Here is a 17,009-nt window from a genome sequence, read left to right on the forward strand (position 1 = left end):
GTAGACATAATACTTGAAGAAACAATGGTCCCCAAACTTCCTAAACGTAATGAAAACCATAAATGTACATACCTAAGCACTCCAACAAATGCTGAGTAGGATAAATATAAAGAAATCCACACCTAGAACTATAATCAAACTGTTGAAATCTAAAGACAAAATATATTGAAATTGGGAAGAGAGAAAGTATTCATCTCATAAGCCTCAAAACAATTTAGAGCTGAAGCTGTAAAAGTGGGGAGGTAGTGGAGTGACTCCTCAACAATGCTGAATGAATAATGCTACCAAAGAACAATTCTACCTCCAGTAATACTGTACTTCAAAAATGAAAGAGATACTAATACATTCCCCAAATATAAATGTAAACAACAATAAAAAGAATTTGTCACTAGGAAATCTTCTTTACAAGAAACACTGAAGGCGGGCCTGGCCCGGAGCCCTGCAGGGGCTCGCCCAGGAGGCCACATGGGTGGGCTGGGGCATGCCCCGAGCTGTGCTGGCCCCCTGAAAGGCAGGCAGCAGGCGCCCGGGAAGTGGTGCAGAGATGCGTGCCAGCCCTCGGGCCAGCTGCCACTGCATGGTTGAGAACCGCCATGCCACAGAAAAGCACCAACACAATATGCCCTCCCGGACACGTTCATGAACCATCTCGACATGGAGAAACCTCTGGGAAAACATGCCACACAGGGAGGTCGCTCTTGCCCCTGCCCTTGACAGCCAGAAAGGTCCGGAGTCAGCGGAGGAGCAGCTGCTGAACAAGAACTCAGTGAACACGAGAGTACCAACGCCCAACCACTCAGAGGTCGAGCTGACTGGGGTCGCAGGAGCCACTTGGGAGCTGGCAACCAGGAGGACCTTGCGCAATACCTGGGGAGACACACCCCCCGCCCCGGAGGCCATTCTTCCCCTAACTGTACAGGCTGCTGTGGAGGAGCAGTGTAGCTCTGGAGAGGTCAGCACCGAGACTTCACGGATTACGTGGTTGCCCAATATTCTGATTTTGTAGAACCACCTTCATGGAGAAGGTACATGTCTAGGTTACCTGCCTGGGACACTTTGCACCTGATGGTGCTGAGACTGACTAGCAGGCCGAGGACTTCATCCACGTGTTCCTGCCACCTGTGTTGACAGCTGGGGAGAGAACACTAAGTGGTTGCTGGGTCCCAATGCGCTGGGAGGCTGGAGAGAACACCCCTCTGCTTTCTTAGACAAGAGGCACTGATAAAGCATACGTCCCTGGATCCCAGTTCAGTAGAGGGACAAACTTTTCTTAAAGATAGGTTGATTACTCAGTCAGCCCCAGATAGTAGAAAAAAGCTACAAAAAATGGCTTTTGCCCCAGATAGCTCACTTGAGATGTTAGCAGAATTGCCTCCTTAGTTTTTTATAGCTGTGAGGAGGAGGACACCAAGGAGAGAAAACAAGGAGACAGAGAAAAAACAGCTGCCTTTGTTGCAGCACTAAGAAAAACAGACCCTAGGTCTGATTCTCGGGGACCCAAGAAGAACTCGTTGACTACATTCATCTGCTACCGCTGTCAAAAACCAGCCCACCTCAAGAGGGACTGCCCTAAGAAGCCCCCTGGGCCATGCCCTGACTGTAAAGGTGACCACTAGAGGTCTGACTGCTCTCTGAAGCAAAGGCCCCAGAGCTCAGACCCCTCCTACCAGCTAGTCCAACAGAAATGAAGGGGCCCAGGGCACACACTGCCTTCTCCCTCTGGCCAGACCGTTATCTCTAAGGAGGAGCCCTATGTAATCATGACTATAGAGGAAAAAGTAAACAGCCTATTGCTGGACACTGGTGCTAGTCTCTCGGTCCTTCTTTTCAATCCTGGCCTTCCTTCCAGCCGTCATACCTCAGTGAAAGGAGTCACTGATGAGGAGGTAATCCGCTAGTTTTCACCACCCTTAGGCTGTAACTACTTGTTAGCTCTTTCTTGCATATCTTTGTTTTCCTGAGAAACCACTTTGAAGATACCAACATGTATTACAGCAGCCATTGATAATTTCCTACCAATCTGTCCATAACTCTGTAATGTTTGTATTGTTCCTATGCTATTTTGTAAATGGATGTATGTTCATTACTATGTGTTTCCTACAACAACCATTCAGAATAGTCAATGATTATTTAATTGATCACTCATATATAGCTCTATTTGTTTTCTCTAGAAACCACTTTGAAGAAACCAAAGTATAATATAACAACCATAGATAATTCCTACCATTTTTGTCTATAACTATTATTTGTCTATTTGTTTTCCTGAGAAACTATCTTGAAGATACCAATAGGTAAAATAACAACCATTGATAATTTCCTACCACTTTGTCTGTAATTCAGTAAATCCCCCTATTACTATGTTATCTTTCTTTTACTATTTAAAATAAAAAAAAAACACTGAAGAGGGTAGTTCAGGCTGAAATAAAAGTAGTTCATGTCCACAAGCACAAATAAAGAACATCTGTGAAGGTAACAACAAAAATAAGTATAAAAGACCATATGTGTATATTTTTATTCATTACTCAATTTTTCTATTCTATTTACAACACAACTGCATAAAAGAACAGTATAAGTGTTGGGAATATTATGGATAAAATGTAATTTGTATGACAATAACAGAAGAAAGAATAAAGGAAGAGGAAGAAGATGAAGGTATATAATAGCAAATTTTTATATACTATTGAAATTAGATTGTATTAGTCCATACTATATTGTCATAACTTTTGAATCATAATCCTCAGAGCAATTGCTAAGAAAATATAGTGATAGTTCAGTTGTCCACTGGCTCCAAGCTTGAACTTCCCACTACTTGAACAGCAAAGTTTGAAAAAATCTGCTTGGTGTTCTTAACTTTCCTCCAAGGTCAAACCAAAAATCTGACTTGAAAAATTTGTATAGGCTGAGAGCCAGTCATGAGTGTGTCTCATGTCTCACCATGACACATAGGGGTGACACTTCAGTCTAAGTACCACTCTCTCCAAGAAGCATATAGTGCTTGTATAATTTATGGGTCTTAGAACCAATTATTTGGTTTTCCATTATTTCTTATAGGAAAAATATATTCAGTTTTTGAACTTTTCAGTATTTTAACATGAATTTGGAATGAAATGAGTTTGACAACCAAGGTATTGCTGTATTCAAAACATGATAAAAAGGACAAGAGAATTAAAATACCAGAAGATAAGCATCTAGCACAATAAAAAGCCAGCAGTAATGAAAGAACAAAGAAAAATATGACTTAAAGAAAACAAATAGCCATCCCTGGAATGAGGCCTATACTTTTTACCAGAAGATGTGAAGGAAGAAAAGAAACAAATAGCAAAATGGTAAATATAAACCCCACCTTATCAATCAATAACTACATTAAATATGAATGAAATAAACCCTCTAAAACTATAAGGCAGAGATTGGCAAAAAAAAAAAAAAAATGAACAAAGTGTACTCTGTCCACAAGAGATAAATTTTAGATTCAAAGACACAAATAAATTGACAGTGAAAGGACATAGAAAAATATAACAAGCAAACAATAACTGAAATGGCACATTCACTTTAGAAACTATTCTAGCACTTAAAAACACAAACTTTAAAATGCAATTACCATTTGACCCAGCAACTCACTTTAAAAATTACCATATATATATTATAATATATATATGTTCATAGTTGGAGTTGTATATAATAGTTCAACGCTATTAGTAAAAGCTGCAAACGAAACAATCCAGATGTTTGTCAGCTGGTAAATGGACAAAAAGTAATGTGTCTATTAAACAATACTATCTTGAAGTAAAAAGGAAACTACTGATCAATGAAATAACATGTATGAAATTTAAAAACATCATACTGAGGAAATGAATTGCATGCAAAAGTGTACATACTGTAAAGTATCACTTTAATGAAACTGTAAGCAAATCAAATAGATATAGTGACAGAAAGTGGATCAGTTGTTTTCTTGGTGGTTCATAGTGGGTTTAGGTAAGGGAATTAATTGCAGAGCTGCATGAAAGAACTTTTTGTGATTCTACAAATGTTCTATGTCTATTGCGTAGTGGTTTGTCAAAATTCATCAGACTATACACTAAAATGGGTCCAATTTTGTATATGGTTTGTACTCCTATAAAGCTGATTGAAAAGAAAAACCCCTCATGTTTCTTAGTTCCCTCCTTTCCTTCAGCCATACTACAATATTTGCAGTTAAATCATGTATTTGTGCCTTAAAATCTTCAAACTTATTTTTTCTATGGTTCCTTGTCCTTTCTCTCATCTTTGATCTCCACATTGTATCCCACATTTTGGGTGGTGGGTGTGGGTCAAACAATATCCATTTGTAGAATCCTATCCTATGTTTCTACTCTATAAACCTTGAGAAAATATTGTCTGATCACAGAAGATACTAAAAGATAATGCTGAATATTGGAGCTATTTATCTAAGTACTTTTCCTTAAAAAGGTCAGGAACATTTCAAACCCAGACACAACTCCTTAAAAGCAAACAACAAAATATATGTGGCTACATATCTGATATGAATATTAGATCCCAATGCTGAAAGCATTCATTTTCAGGATTAGCTCCAATATGGTTTTGAAGAAGTTAACAATACACAGAATTGTTAACTGTTTAATATGTTTCCTAAAACCATAGATTGCCAAAAGTTCACATTACTAAATATATAATGTACATCATGTCAGAAACTTTCCTGCTTACTGGTTGCTCTCTGAATCTGGCAAGTTTATTAAATCAATAAATGACTGGCTAGTAGCATTACTACCTACATATTTATAACCTAAAAATGCATCAGCTTTATTATAAAGTCTCTGCCTATACGTAAAGAGTGCTAAGGACCACTCTTTTCATACACAATCCTAACTTTGTAACTATATATAACAAGAAATTGTAACAGTAAATTTTCAGCTAACTCAGCTTTACAATTATGAATATTAAAAAAGAGCTATACTGTCATTTGAATTTTAAAGATATGTACAAAGAGAATTTAAGGAGCACATTGTTTGCTGTCCAAAATTCAAAAATGGTTTTGATTGTTATACCTAATTATAATTTTGAATTATGTAGTTTTTGAGTATTATAAATAAATATAGATCCAGCACAAGAAAAAGAAAAATAGGGAAATATTTACATTTTAAAGTACAGTGAATTAATTTAATGTATAAAGCCAATAGCATAATTGTTACTTCTGCCAGATGGTATTTTACATTTTGATAAAAAGATATATTCTTAATCATATATGTCAAGGAAAAGCGACCATATGTTGTTAAACACTTCCAATTTGTCATTTAATTTAAAAGACACTACCGATATTGCCATAATTTCTTTTGATGATGTGGTATATCCCTGGTGTCAATAAAATTTAATCTTTTCAAGTAATTTCATTAGTTCTCTACTTCGTTGAGCAAATAATTCAATGAAAAATTGTGTAGCATAGGCAAAGAAAAGATTCCATAAAGAGAATAAATCATAATCAATTATATATTTTTTTCAATTTACTACTGGATAAGAAGACTAACCTCAGCTTTCAAGGAGCCTCTAGACTTTAATTTACTGTGTTCTAGTAAACAGAATATACAAAGTAACTCAAATGATTCCATATTTATTTGCCTTAAATTCGGAAGCCAAGTAGTTTTAATATTTTTTTAGTGTTGATTATATTACAAAACTATTTTCCATTTTTCATAAGGGTTTTTAATGAAAGAAACCTTATGAAAGACATAGAAAATAGCATTCAATCTATAACAGAAAAAGGAAACTGACATTAGACAATTACTAAAACAAAGATTTTTATATGTCCTTGTTTCCTCTGCTCTTTTGAAAAGGAACTTACATAGACCCTCCTGAGCTATCACGCTCTACCCATTTCTCTTCTTACACTACAGGTCTCCCTTGATGATTCTGTCAGGATTAAACTCTGAATTACGATTTACATGCACAAGACTTACAAATTTGTACTGTCTGTGTATATCTCTTCTCCAAGCCTTTTCACTGGTATATGGCTGTGTCACTACCCATTCTGCAATTGATGGACTTTTTATATGTTTCCAGCTTTTTGCTGTTATCAGCAATACTGGTAGGAATAGTCTAAGTGTGCTCTGGTATACCTGACCAAGATATTCTCAAGTGTGTATACACAGAAATAAAATTTCTGAATGCCAAGACACATATGCCAGTTTCACTAGATAATACCAATTGCAATGTGATGAAAATTTCTCCTTGTTCTATACCATCACTAACAACTAAAATCATTGCCTCACACTATAGTAGGGAAAAGAAAATAAAGGAAAGGAAAAGAAAGGAAAGGAAAGGAAAGGAAAGGAAAGGAAAGGAAAGGAAAGGAAAGGAAAGGAAAGGAAAGAAAGAAAAGAAGTATTAAAAGCATGAACTATAACTTGTGCATATTACTTCTGTTTGCATTCTAATGGTTAACTGGATAAGAGATAGTGGGAAAAAATAAAATAATGGAATTCAGAGCATTGGACATAAAACAACAAAGATCACTGAGAAATGGAAGACGAATGAAGAGTCCCTTAGTTCCCCGCTTGTCCCAGTTTACTGCCAGGAGAAAGGTTTTAGGCTTCAGCTCAAGGGAGATTCACTCAAATTTAGTCTGAGGAAAGACAAGGCAGCAGAGAGGAGTATAGAGCGCAGTATAGCTCCAGAGGTCCAAAGAGAGCCCCCTCAAATATTCAGTTGAGTGATTCGTATATAGTTGTGGCTGGGCAAGAACCATGTGAAAAGATTAGAGGGAACAGTAACCAAGGAATAATGCCTGTATTTCCACCTAGTTTTGTGAAATACTCATAACTGGGGCAACATCATAGCACCAAAGTTGTATGCTTCAAGTGCTGGGACATCATTAAGTCTAGGCTAACACAAGTCTGTTCCTGCTTGGAAAACTTTAAAATGTGACCTGAAAGGATCAAACTGTTCCCAAGTAACTGAACCAGGCTGATTCATATAGAAATGTATACATACATGCAAAGGATTTAGAATAAACTAATCAACTCTGAAAAAGAATAAAAGTTGAAGGACTTATGCTCCCTGACTTCAAGAGTTATAAAAAAACAATAATCCAGACTGTGATATTCAACAGTTCTTTGATCATATTCAGGTTTTATGTCTTTTCTCCAGGAAATCACCTAATCTCTAGATGCTTGAAGTTTTTTAACTCTAAAATTAAAATAATAGCAACTCTACAGGGTTATGTGACTAAATGAACTACTGTATATGAAACACTAAGCACAGTACTTATATAAATAAATGCCAGCTTTTATTGTCAACTAAATACAGACTGTAGAATAGGAACTGTATCTGTGTTACTAATCACTAAGGGCCTAAATTGGAAATAAAGGGGCTGGGGATCTAGCTCAGCGGCACAGCGCCTGCCCGGCAAGCGCAAGGTTGTGAGTTCGATCCCCGGTACTGGGAAAAAAAAAAAAAAAATTGGAAATAAAGTTCAACTATCTCAAGCAAAGAGCTTGCAAGAAATCAATTACTTGCATAGTTAAGGAAATTCAAATATTATCTAGAAGTCCAGCAACACTACTTTTCAAATGATGAAAATGAATTCAGAGAGCCCAGGTGTGAATTCTAGGTCATGGTTTTCTGGTATAGAACACCTCTTCTTTTATTTGCAAATGTTTTGGTTTTGGAACTCTTTGTGGAGGATTTTAAAAGTTGTTTGTAAAATTTTTTTTAGGATAATATCAAAATTAACCATACTGTGCATGAAAAAATGTAGATAACTGAAAAGAATAGTATGGCAGGTAGAATTTGTCCAACAATTTAAAATTTGTTCCTAATAACACAAAGTTCAAAGCATAGATAGAATTAACTATAAGGCAAAACTCAACTTTCAAAATAGAATATTTAGAAGAGTCATGGTGGCTTCTTAGGTGAATATACAAATGCACACAATACAATTTCTAAAAATTTTGCTGGGTGTGGTGGTGTATGCCTGTAATCCCAGCACTCAGGAGGCTGAAGCAGGAGAATTGTTGCAAGTTCAAGACCAGCCTGGGCTACAAAGTGAGCTCAAGGCCAGCTTGAACTGCATAGCGAGACCCGGTCTCAAAAAGATAAAAAAAAAATTTTTCACACAATATTGATAAAGCAAAGCCATTCAAAGTGATTTTGTGTAGCATTTTGTGTACAAGAATTTCACATTAAAATGTCTGACTATCCCTACTTTACAATCTCTCCAGAATCTCCCTTTCACCTTGTGAAAGGATTCTTCTGATCATACTTCAAACCACAACAAAAATACTCCCAACAAATCCTTAAAACTACTACCAAAATCCTCTGATCCTGAGATTCTGGTGTTACATAATGCTGCATCAGCTTTTAAGCCTCCCCATTGTTTCTGTCTGTTTGCTTTACTTCAAAATATACATGTCGTAGTTTTGTGTTATTAACTTTGCCATAAAAACTGCCAAATTTTAGCTGTTTTTACAATGAATTTAAAACTGGCATATAATTCTCACAATATCATCAGGAAAATAATGATTGGTCATTCACAGCAAAAGTTTAGGTGCCTAGTGACTAATAAGTAAGTTTAATTTTAATCTTAAAAAAAACTAATTTTCATTTTGATAGGTTAAACTCCATGATATTTTCTCTCTTTATTCCAAAAAACGTTACTCCTTTCATGTAGCTTTCTACTTCTGGACATTTGCATGGCCACACCTAATACTTAGACAATATTTCCCTTTGCTTATATCCATCTATTGTTATGGAAGCTCATCAAAATCTCAACATTTTTCATGCCTGCATTTCTTAGCCCCCTTTTCTAATGAGCATATGCAAGGAAGTAATCTCTTCCTATTTTGCATTTGCTTAGGCTCCTTTTGATATCTTTTACCTTTCACCTCTACTTTTTAACAAAAGGAAAAGGCAACAATAATAATTGCTTTAATAATAGAACACATGAATAAAGATGAGAATAATTTGAGTTTTTAACCTAGAAAATAAAACTAACAAATGAACTTAAGTGAATGCTAAGAAAAATGCTAAATATCCTCTATTGTACAGAGCAATGATGGTGAACATTTTAGAGCTTTCAGTGATGGAAATAACCTGCTGCGGCACGCATGCCGTAGGTTCACTGCTATAGAGGATGGAAGAATGATACTTTTTTTCTTTTCCTAATCAGATTGTCCTGGTACATTTTAGATATACATAATGATCACATTCATCATTGACAATTTGTACCTGTACGTGATATAACTTGTTTATTTTTCCCATGCATCATCTTCCCTTCCACCCCTCCTTGTCTCCCCACTTACAAAAGCTTTGTTTCTATTCTGAAAATGATACTTTTGAAGAGCTTATTAATTATAAATACAGAAGACTTCATCAACTATAAAGATAGAATAAAATATTTTCAGTTCTTAAGTATTTTGAAATAAAATAAAAGGGGGAGGATACCTAATTTTTGGAGTGATAATGTTCTCTCTTCCACTTATTCTGTGGAGCATTTATACATGAAAAAAACTGAAATAGTTTCAGTTAAAATTATTAGGTTGGAGAATAGCAAAAAGAAAGTAAAGGAAAATCTATGAGACCAGTACTTCTAGACTATGACCTTTATGAACTAATTTAAGTGATTATTTGGAGACACCGTGTATTTTCCTACTTAAGGCAATGGTTACATAGAATCTTTATGGAAGGATTCTTCACAAACTGACTATAATTACAGGATTCAAAGAAATACAGTATTGCACTTGTTGGTTTTTTTTGTCTGAGTATACAGAATATTGTTTACATAAAATTTTAGCTTCTTAAGAGTTGGAGTAGGAATCATTTTTTAAAGATTTCATAAAATCCTCAAACTGATACATATTATTTTAAGGGTAAAAATGCTGGTGATTCATTGACTGGGACTTATATAACATTTTCAAGCCTTTTACAAAATAAAGTTGCTCTACTTACAAATATGAGGATTAAATCACAATGTTTTAAGTATCAGAAAATGTTGCTCCAGTTAAATTTCAAAAGCTTTCTTAGCCTCTAATGAGGTAGTTTAAGCAAAATCATCCTTGTTAGATGATATTAATTGGGTCTAGTAAAGAGTCCTATTATTAGAGTATAGCTATTTTTATAATGAATTTGATATGTAGACTAGCTCACTATAAACCTTTTCTAATCTTTATATTAGCCTTCCTTGTATTTTGTGATATCTTTATGTAATTACTATACATTTAAAAATTAAGCAACAACCTTAACACTTTAAAATGTTAGTGTTATAGAAGAATTTTGTAACAATTTATGTGAAAATGAGCTCATTGCTGGAGAGAAGTTAATATTTTTTCACAAACTGACAAAAGTCCATTACCAATAGTAAGTAGATGGTAACTTTTAAAGTAAAGCTTTGCTGTCCAGTGAAAAGGTTTGAGGTAGGAATTCTGAGACTACAAACAACTTGATTAAGAATTAAAGGGAAGATTACTTTTTTCTTACTAAGAAATAATTTTTTATTTTACGTTTCAAAACATAATTGGGTCATAAATGCTTAGCAAGAGCAACTAAGCTATTAATTGTTCTAACTAAACATATTTTAAAGTAGTATTACAATACAACATTGAATCTTAGATATTTTATTTCCATGAAACAACCTTATGAGACTAGAATACAAAAGGGCTTGCTGGAATTGTAATACTAACCATAATATCTGTACCGTAAAATATCTTCAAAGGTGACATCTTATGATAAGATGCTTTAGAAATTTATATAGTCAATGAATTGTGCCAAATTCTGCCTTTGTAAATTAATGTTTCTAATTAATTCTGAATTGTGTGGAGGAATGTGAAAACAACTCTCAAGGAATTACACACATTATTTCTTTGAAATACATATTCAGATTTTTTTCTAACCTGTGCATGTTTAGGCTTTATAGTGCTATGAATAATAATGAAACAAGATTTAGATAATGTAAAGGATTTAAAATCAATCAAAACTACTTAGGATATTCATTTAATGCAAAAAAGTTTTTATTTTGATAGCTAATGGAGGTTTTGATTTTAGCTTTGGTTTTTTTTTTTTGGTACCGGGAATGGAACTCTGGACTTTGCGCTTGCCAGGCAGGCACTTATGCCACTGAGCTATACCCCTGGCCCTTTTTTTTCCTTTGATACAATGTCTTCCTATATAGTTTAGGCTGGCCTTGAACTCATTATGTAGACCACATTGGTCTGGAACTTGCAGAGACTGTTTTGCTTTACCCTCCTGAGTGCTAAGATTACAGGTATGCGCCACCACACTCAGTTTAGTGTCTCATTTAATCTTAACAAAAAGATAGTAAGAAGAAAAAATAGCACGGAAAGTCTGAAAGACCTTATGCTGCTAAATTTTTTACTTTAGGTCACCTAACTGTTCTGACCATCAGTGTACAGGACTGAAGGGTAGTTTTCAACTTCTTTTTCTTCTTACTCTAACAGTAGAACATTTTGTCAGATGGAGAGTTACATAGGCCATGCATGTATAAGATGCGTAAATGCAGAGCTATTCTGCTGAGGTAGTGAGGAAGAAAAATCTACAGATTTCTTATATTTTTTTTTTTCTGTATAAAAGTTTCAAAAAACATTGAATGTCTTTGCTTTATCTTCTGAGTTGTATATGTTCAGAAAAGGATTCACAGTGTGCTATAGTTTCAATGTTGTAAGTCCCCCCAAAGGCCAGAGTGTTAAAGGCCTGGGCTCCAAGGACTGGGGTGGCAATATGGAGAGGTAACAGAATCTTTAAGAGGTGAGACTTGCTGGGAGGACTTTACCTTCCTCTTTCCTCTTTTGCTCCTGGAGTTGAGGTAAGTAGTTTTGTTCTGCCACACATTCTTGTCTTGATAGTTCTGCCTCACCACAGACCCAGAACAATGAAGCCAACTGATTATGGACTGGAACCTCCAAACCTCTGAGCAAAAATAAACCTTTACTCTGTATAAGTTGATTATCTTAAATGTTTGTTGTAGTGATAGGAAGCTGACTAACAAGCAGTATAGAATTTAAAATTTACAACATCTTCATCTTTTCCTTTTTCAAAGACTTTTACATCTAAATTGTTGATCTCTCTGGATCTTTTTGGTATAAAGAATGAGTTAACGGTCCCAAACGCATGAATGCACATTTTCCCAGATTACTACCTAGTTATTTCTTCATTTATTAGGTAATTTGTCCTTATCTTATGATTTGAAATATCAGATTTCTCATGTAATAAATCCTTACACATCACCAAATCTATTCCTAGTTTTTGGTACTTGCATTTTAAGGATGAGTCTGTGTCCCCTCCTTTCTGCTATTCATGAGTGGCCAAAAAGGACAAATATATTATAGTTCTGCTTTCCTTATTTCTTTTTAATTGTAAAGACTTTAAATTCTGCACAAAAAGTGTTTGATTTTTGTGGACCTCTGCATACCACAGTTACAATTTTAATTGCCAACTGTAAATAATATTGTCATTGATTGCATTTGCAGTTGAGTATGACATGTATAAAATATTTCATAGTGGTCAAGTACATCAGTTCTGGACCCAGAATGAGAACAATTGTGCTACTTATTTAACGGATTGTTGTATGGAATAAATGGCTTAATATTTGTAAAGTGCTTAGAACTATGTTTTAGTGAATTTTCTGTTGCTATAACAAAATCCCAAGACTGGGTAATTGGTAAAGAACACAGGTTTACTTAGCTCATGGTTCTGAAGCTCATGGTTCTGAACATAGGAAGTTCAAGAGAATGACTCTGTCTCCTGGTGGAGACGTCTTATTGCATCCTAACATGGCAGAGGGCATCATAAGGAGAAATAGGAAGTACCACAAAGAGCTCACTTGTATAGCACAGCTACTCTCTTAATCTCCATTAATCCCTTAATCTTAATCCATTCATGAGGAACAATCTCTGATGACCTAATTACTCCAAGAAGACCCACCTCTCAACTCTGTGACATTGGTGACCACGTTTCCATCCAGCACATGAAAGTTGAGGGACACATTGAAACCATAGCAGCTTCTTCGTCTCCTTTTTAAATTTTCTGTGTTTTTATCTCTTCCTGCTAGCTTCTAGCACCTAGCTTTCAATTTACCAATTCCTTCCTCTGATTCCAATCTTTGCTATTAGTTTCATGTCTTCAGGGTACCTGGCACCATTCTGGTTCTGTAAATTCAGATTATGTAACTGCACATGGTTGGGGGCAGAAGCTCAGACTCCTTGCTCTAAATAACAGTTTCAGTTCTTGTTCTCTTTGGAGGGTCCAGATCCAGATCTTATTTCCTCTAAGGAGTTAGAGCTCTATTTCTTGTCCTGTGTGATCCATATTCTTGTTTGACAACCCCCTGAACTGCCTTGGCATCTGTACTACTCTTCTACTGCTACTCTAACAATTACCACAAATTTATTAGTTCAAAGCAGCACGTATTTATTCTGTATGGTTCTGGTTTTCTGAAATTCAAAATGAGTTCTAAGGGTAAAATCAAGGTGTTGTCAGGGCTGATTCCTTCTGGCTTCCCTGGGAGAGAATCTGTTCCTCAACCTTCGGAGCTCCTAGAGGTGGCCAGTGTTCATCGGCTGTGGCTGTATCAGTCCAATATGCTTTTTTGTCACATCACCTCTCTGCGCCTGTTTTCTGCCTCATATAAGAACCCTTGTGATCACATCAGGCCCATGCAAATAATTAAGAACATTTTCAAGAACCTGAGTTTAATCATATCTGGAAAATTCCTTTTGCCATGAAAGGTAACATATTCATAGATTCTTAGGATTAGGATATGAACATCTCTGGAGGGAGCATTGTTTAATCTTACAGTCTTACTGCTATAGCTATTAATTATCACTTTATTTCTAGCACCTTTTTTCCCCTTAAGGTCCAGCTTTGTATTCAAGAAACACTTTTCCTATATTAAGTTAGAAATTTCTATTGATTTATATCATAGGTGGGGGAGGAGCAAGGAAAGATTTTTGTTAACTATAATATTACATCATCAGAAAAAGGATAGTATAAACAACTATAATATGATAGCTATAAGCCATGTACAGTAGTACATTCCTGTAGGCCAAGGTACTCTAAAGCTGAGGCAGAGGGTTCGCTTGAGTCCAGGAGTTTTAGGTCAACCTGGACAACATAGTAAACCTCATCTCTCTCTCTCTCTCTCTCTCTCTCTCTCTCTCTCTCTCTTTGTCTCCTGTCTCTCTCTCCCCTGTCTCTCTCTCTCTCCTGTCTCTCTCTCTCTCCTGTCTCTTTCTCTTTCTCTCTCTGTCTCTCTCACACACACACATACACAAATGTAAAATCATTTAAATAGAGGGGTTCCAAATATTTCAGGATCATGAAAAGTAAAAAAGTACATGATTTTATATAAAAATACACATTTAAATACATACAACAATCTGTTACACATTGAATTACTAAGATTTTGAAACTTTTACTACAACATAAATCTAACCTCTGCTGCAGTCTTTCTTGCCAAGGATGTTTTCCTTTCCTTTTTCCTTCTTACTAGGACTTCGAGCAGGAGCTTTATATTAGAATCCCAACAAGAAACAGACACACATTCAAAAAATGTCACTAACACAGGTTAGTAAGTAAAATGGGCAAGATGTGGGCAAGTTGAAGGAAACAATTAGGGGTAAGGAAGCACCTGGTGCTAAAAGGAAGCCATTATTTCCTCTGGACGTGAGGAAGCAAGAGGAAGTAGTTAGTTACCAGAACCTGAAACAGGGTCTGTTGTCACAGGAGATGGGCTGTCTCATAGCAGATATGACCTTACTGGAATTCAGACATTTTCACACTGAGACTTGACGGGAGGGAACCAGGGAAAAAAATATCTCAATATATTTCTTTTTACTCACACCTCTCCTCTAGTTGACTAAACCCAGCAGGAAGGCAGAAGGCAAGGAAGCTCAGGCTCAGAGGCCCTTAGAAACCAGGCCTCCTAGGGCATAGAGTGGGCCAGAGAAAGTGAAGAACAGATGTGGAGAATCACAGAAAATATCCAGCACAAATTTAGGTACACACAGATCCTCCTCTAAAAAGCTGGCCTAACAGATGACACTAATGGAGGAATTTCATGGCTGAACCACACATTGACACTCATTTTAAAAGTTATAAGTGTCGATGCATTACCTTTAGGAGACCATCCTGGTATGTACAATCAAAAGAGCCATCTGCTCCATCCCTGAGATTAGTTAGAATTAAAATTAAAACTTTATAAGTAACAAGGAATTGTGTGTGAATTAAACAAAATTTAAAAATAAAATGAATGCATTTCATCTTTGAAATAATCTTACTAACTCCATAAGAAAATCACAAAGGAGGATCACAAATTTGATGCTAGCTTGGATAACTTAGCAAGACCTATGTGAAAATAAAAATAAAAAGGTGCTGTGGATTCAGCCCACAACTCCTTAGGCTTAATTCTTAGTCCAAGAAGAAACAGCCAAACTGAAGTGTAATGTTTTTAGATGTGAGAATCTTTGTACCTAGTTTATAAGACATAGGCAAAGGTTATGGGTTATCAGTTATATCTATGTCCTATTAAAGACAAATTATAATTTAATGCTTTTTGACAGGTGTTCTATAGTTTATTAAGAATTAACACAAAAAAAATTTACCTGGAGACAAGAATTTTTCTTATTTTGTTCTGTTGTTTTTCTAAAATGATGGTCATAATCAGGTAGAATGACTTTTAAAGAATTTTAAAACTATATATATCATTAGCTATAGACATTTAATTTACAAAGGAATGAATGGAGAGAATGAAAATACTACAACTATATATTGCATTGAACATTGTGTGTGTCTAAGAAAAGCTATTTTAGGGAAATTTCAGGAAGGTTTTCTTATTAGGTTTTTGATCACATAGAGACATGAAGTACTCTGTTGTCCTTCCTTAGAAAGATGCACAAGTCACTGTGCATTCAGATTCAGTCAGTTTGATGTCAAAATAATTTTAAAAATCACAAATACAGTGAAACACCAACTACTTTCTTGATGTATTTCATTATTTTTTAAAAAAGAAAGTAGTGCCCTACTGTCTATCATATGAAATAAATCATTAACAGATGATTTCTTACATAACCCTAATGACATTCTCATGTTAGTTTTTTTCTTACCTTCCACCTTGGCCTCTGCATCAATATTGCATGTTAATCTCAGTTTTATGTTCCTAGTTTATATGTCTTTCTGCTCTTTCCTTGTCATTTTATATCTGTCATTTTCTTTTAGATCTTACTCAGAACATCTTAAATCCTTCCCTCGTCTCATCATATCCCATCTAGAATATTTCCCTTTGTATCTGTTCAGTTTTTACTACTGACTAGCTCGATATATAGAGATAGATGATATAGATGTAGATGATATGGATATAGATGATATTGACAGATTTAGATATAGATATACCAAAGGCTTAAAAGAACTAAAGCTGAGTGAATACCTACCTCAGCCAGAAAGTGCTATTAATGGGTTCTCAAAATTTACATTAATAAGTCTTTCTAGAAAAGAAGGTCATGGCTGAGAGTCTGTAAATAGTCTCAAAGCTAAAAACTGGCAGAACGAAGATTCAACTCCATGCCTCTCTATCTTCAAATCCTATATTCTCCCTCCCTAACATATTGCCTCCTAATCTAAAGTGGTGGCTAATTAAAAAGAATTTCTATTTCACTTCCAAAAATATTTGATTTCATATTTATGTTTGAGTATAGCAGCATTAGAAATTATAGAAATATATGTCAAATCAAATGATTAACTTATGCTGTAAACTTTAAAGAGTTGCTTTGTCTTAGGCTGGTGAAAAACATCAAGAAAAACAAGAACACTCCTGAATTTTGACTAGACACTGTTAAATTACTTTTCCTACTAAATTCTTTTTCTACTATGTAGCCAATCAAATGTTATCTGTTGTAACTAATCAATTGTTTGTCATTTAAGCTGTTTCAGTTATTAGATTCTAACAAGAAACTGTCTTTTTCTTTCAATCTCATTAATTCCCTAGGATTTGTGTAGTCATACGGTGTTGTTAC

This window comes from Chinchilla lanigera, unplaced genomic scaffold (genome assembly GCF_000276665.1).
Source record: "Chinchilla lanigera isolate Chin_1 unplaced genomic scaffold, ChiLan1.0 scaffold00048, whole genome shotgun sequence".
Taxonomy (NCBI): Eukaryota; Metazoa; Chordata; class Mammalia; order Rodentia; family Chinchillidae; genus Chinchilla; species Chinchilla lanigera.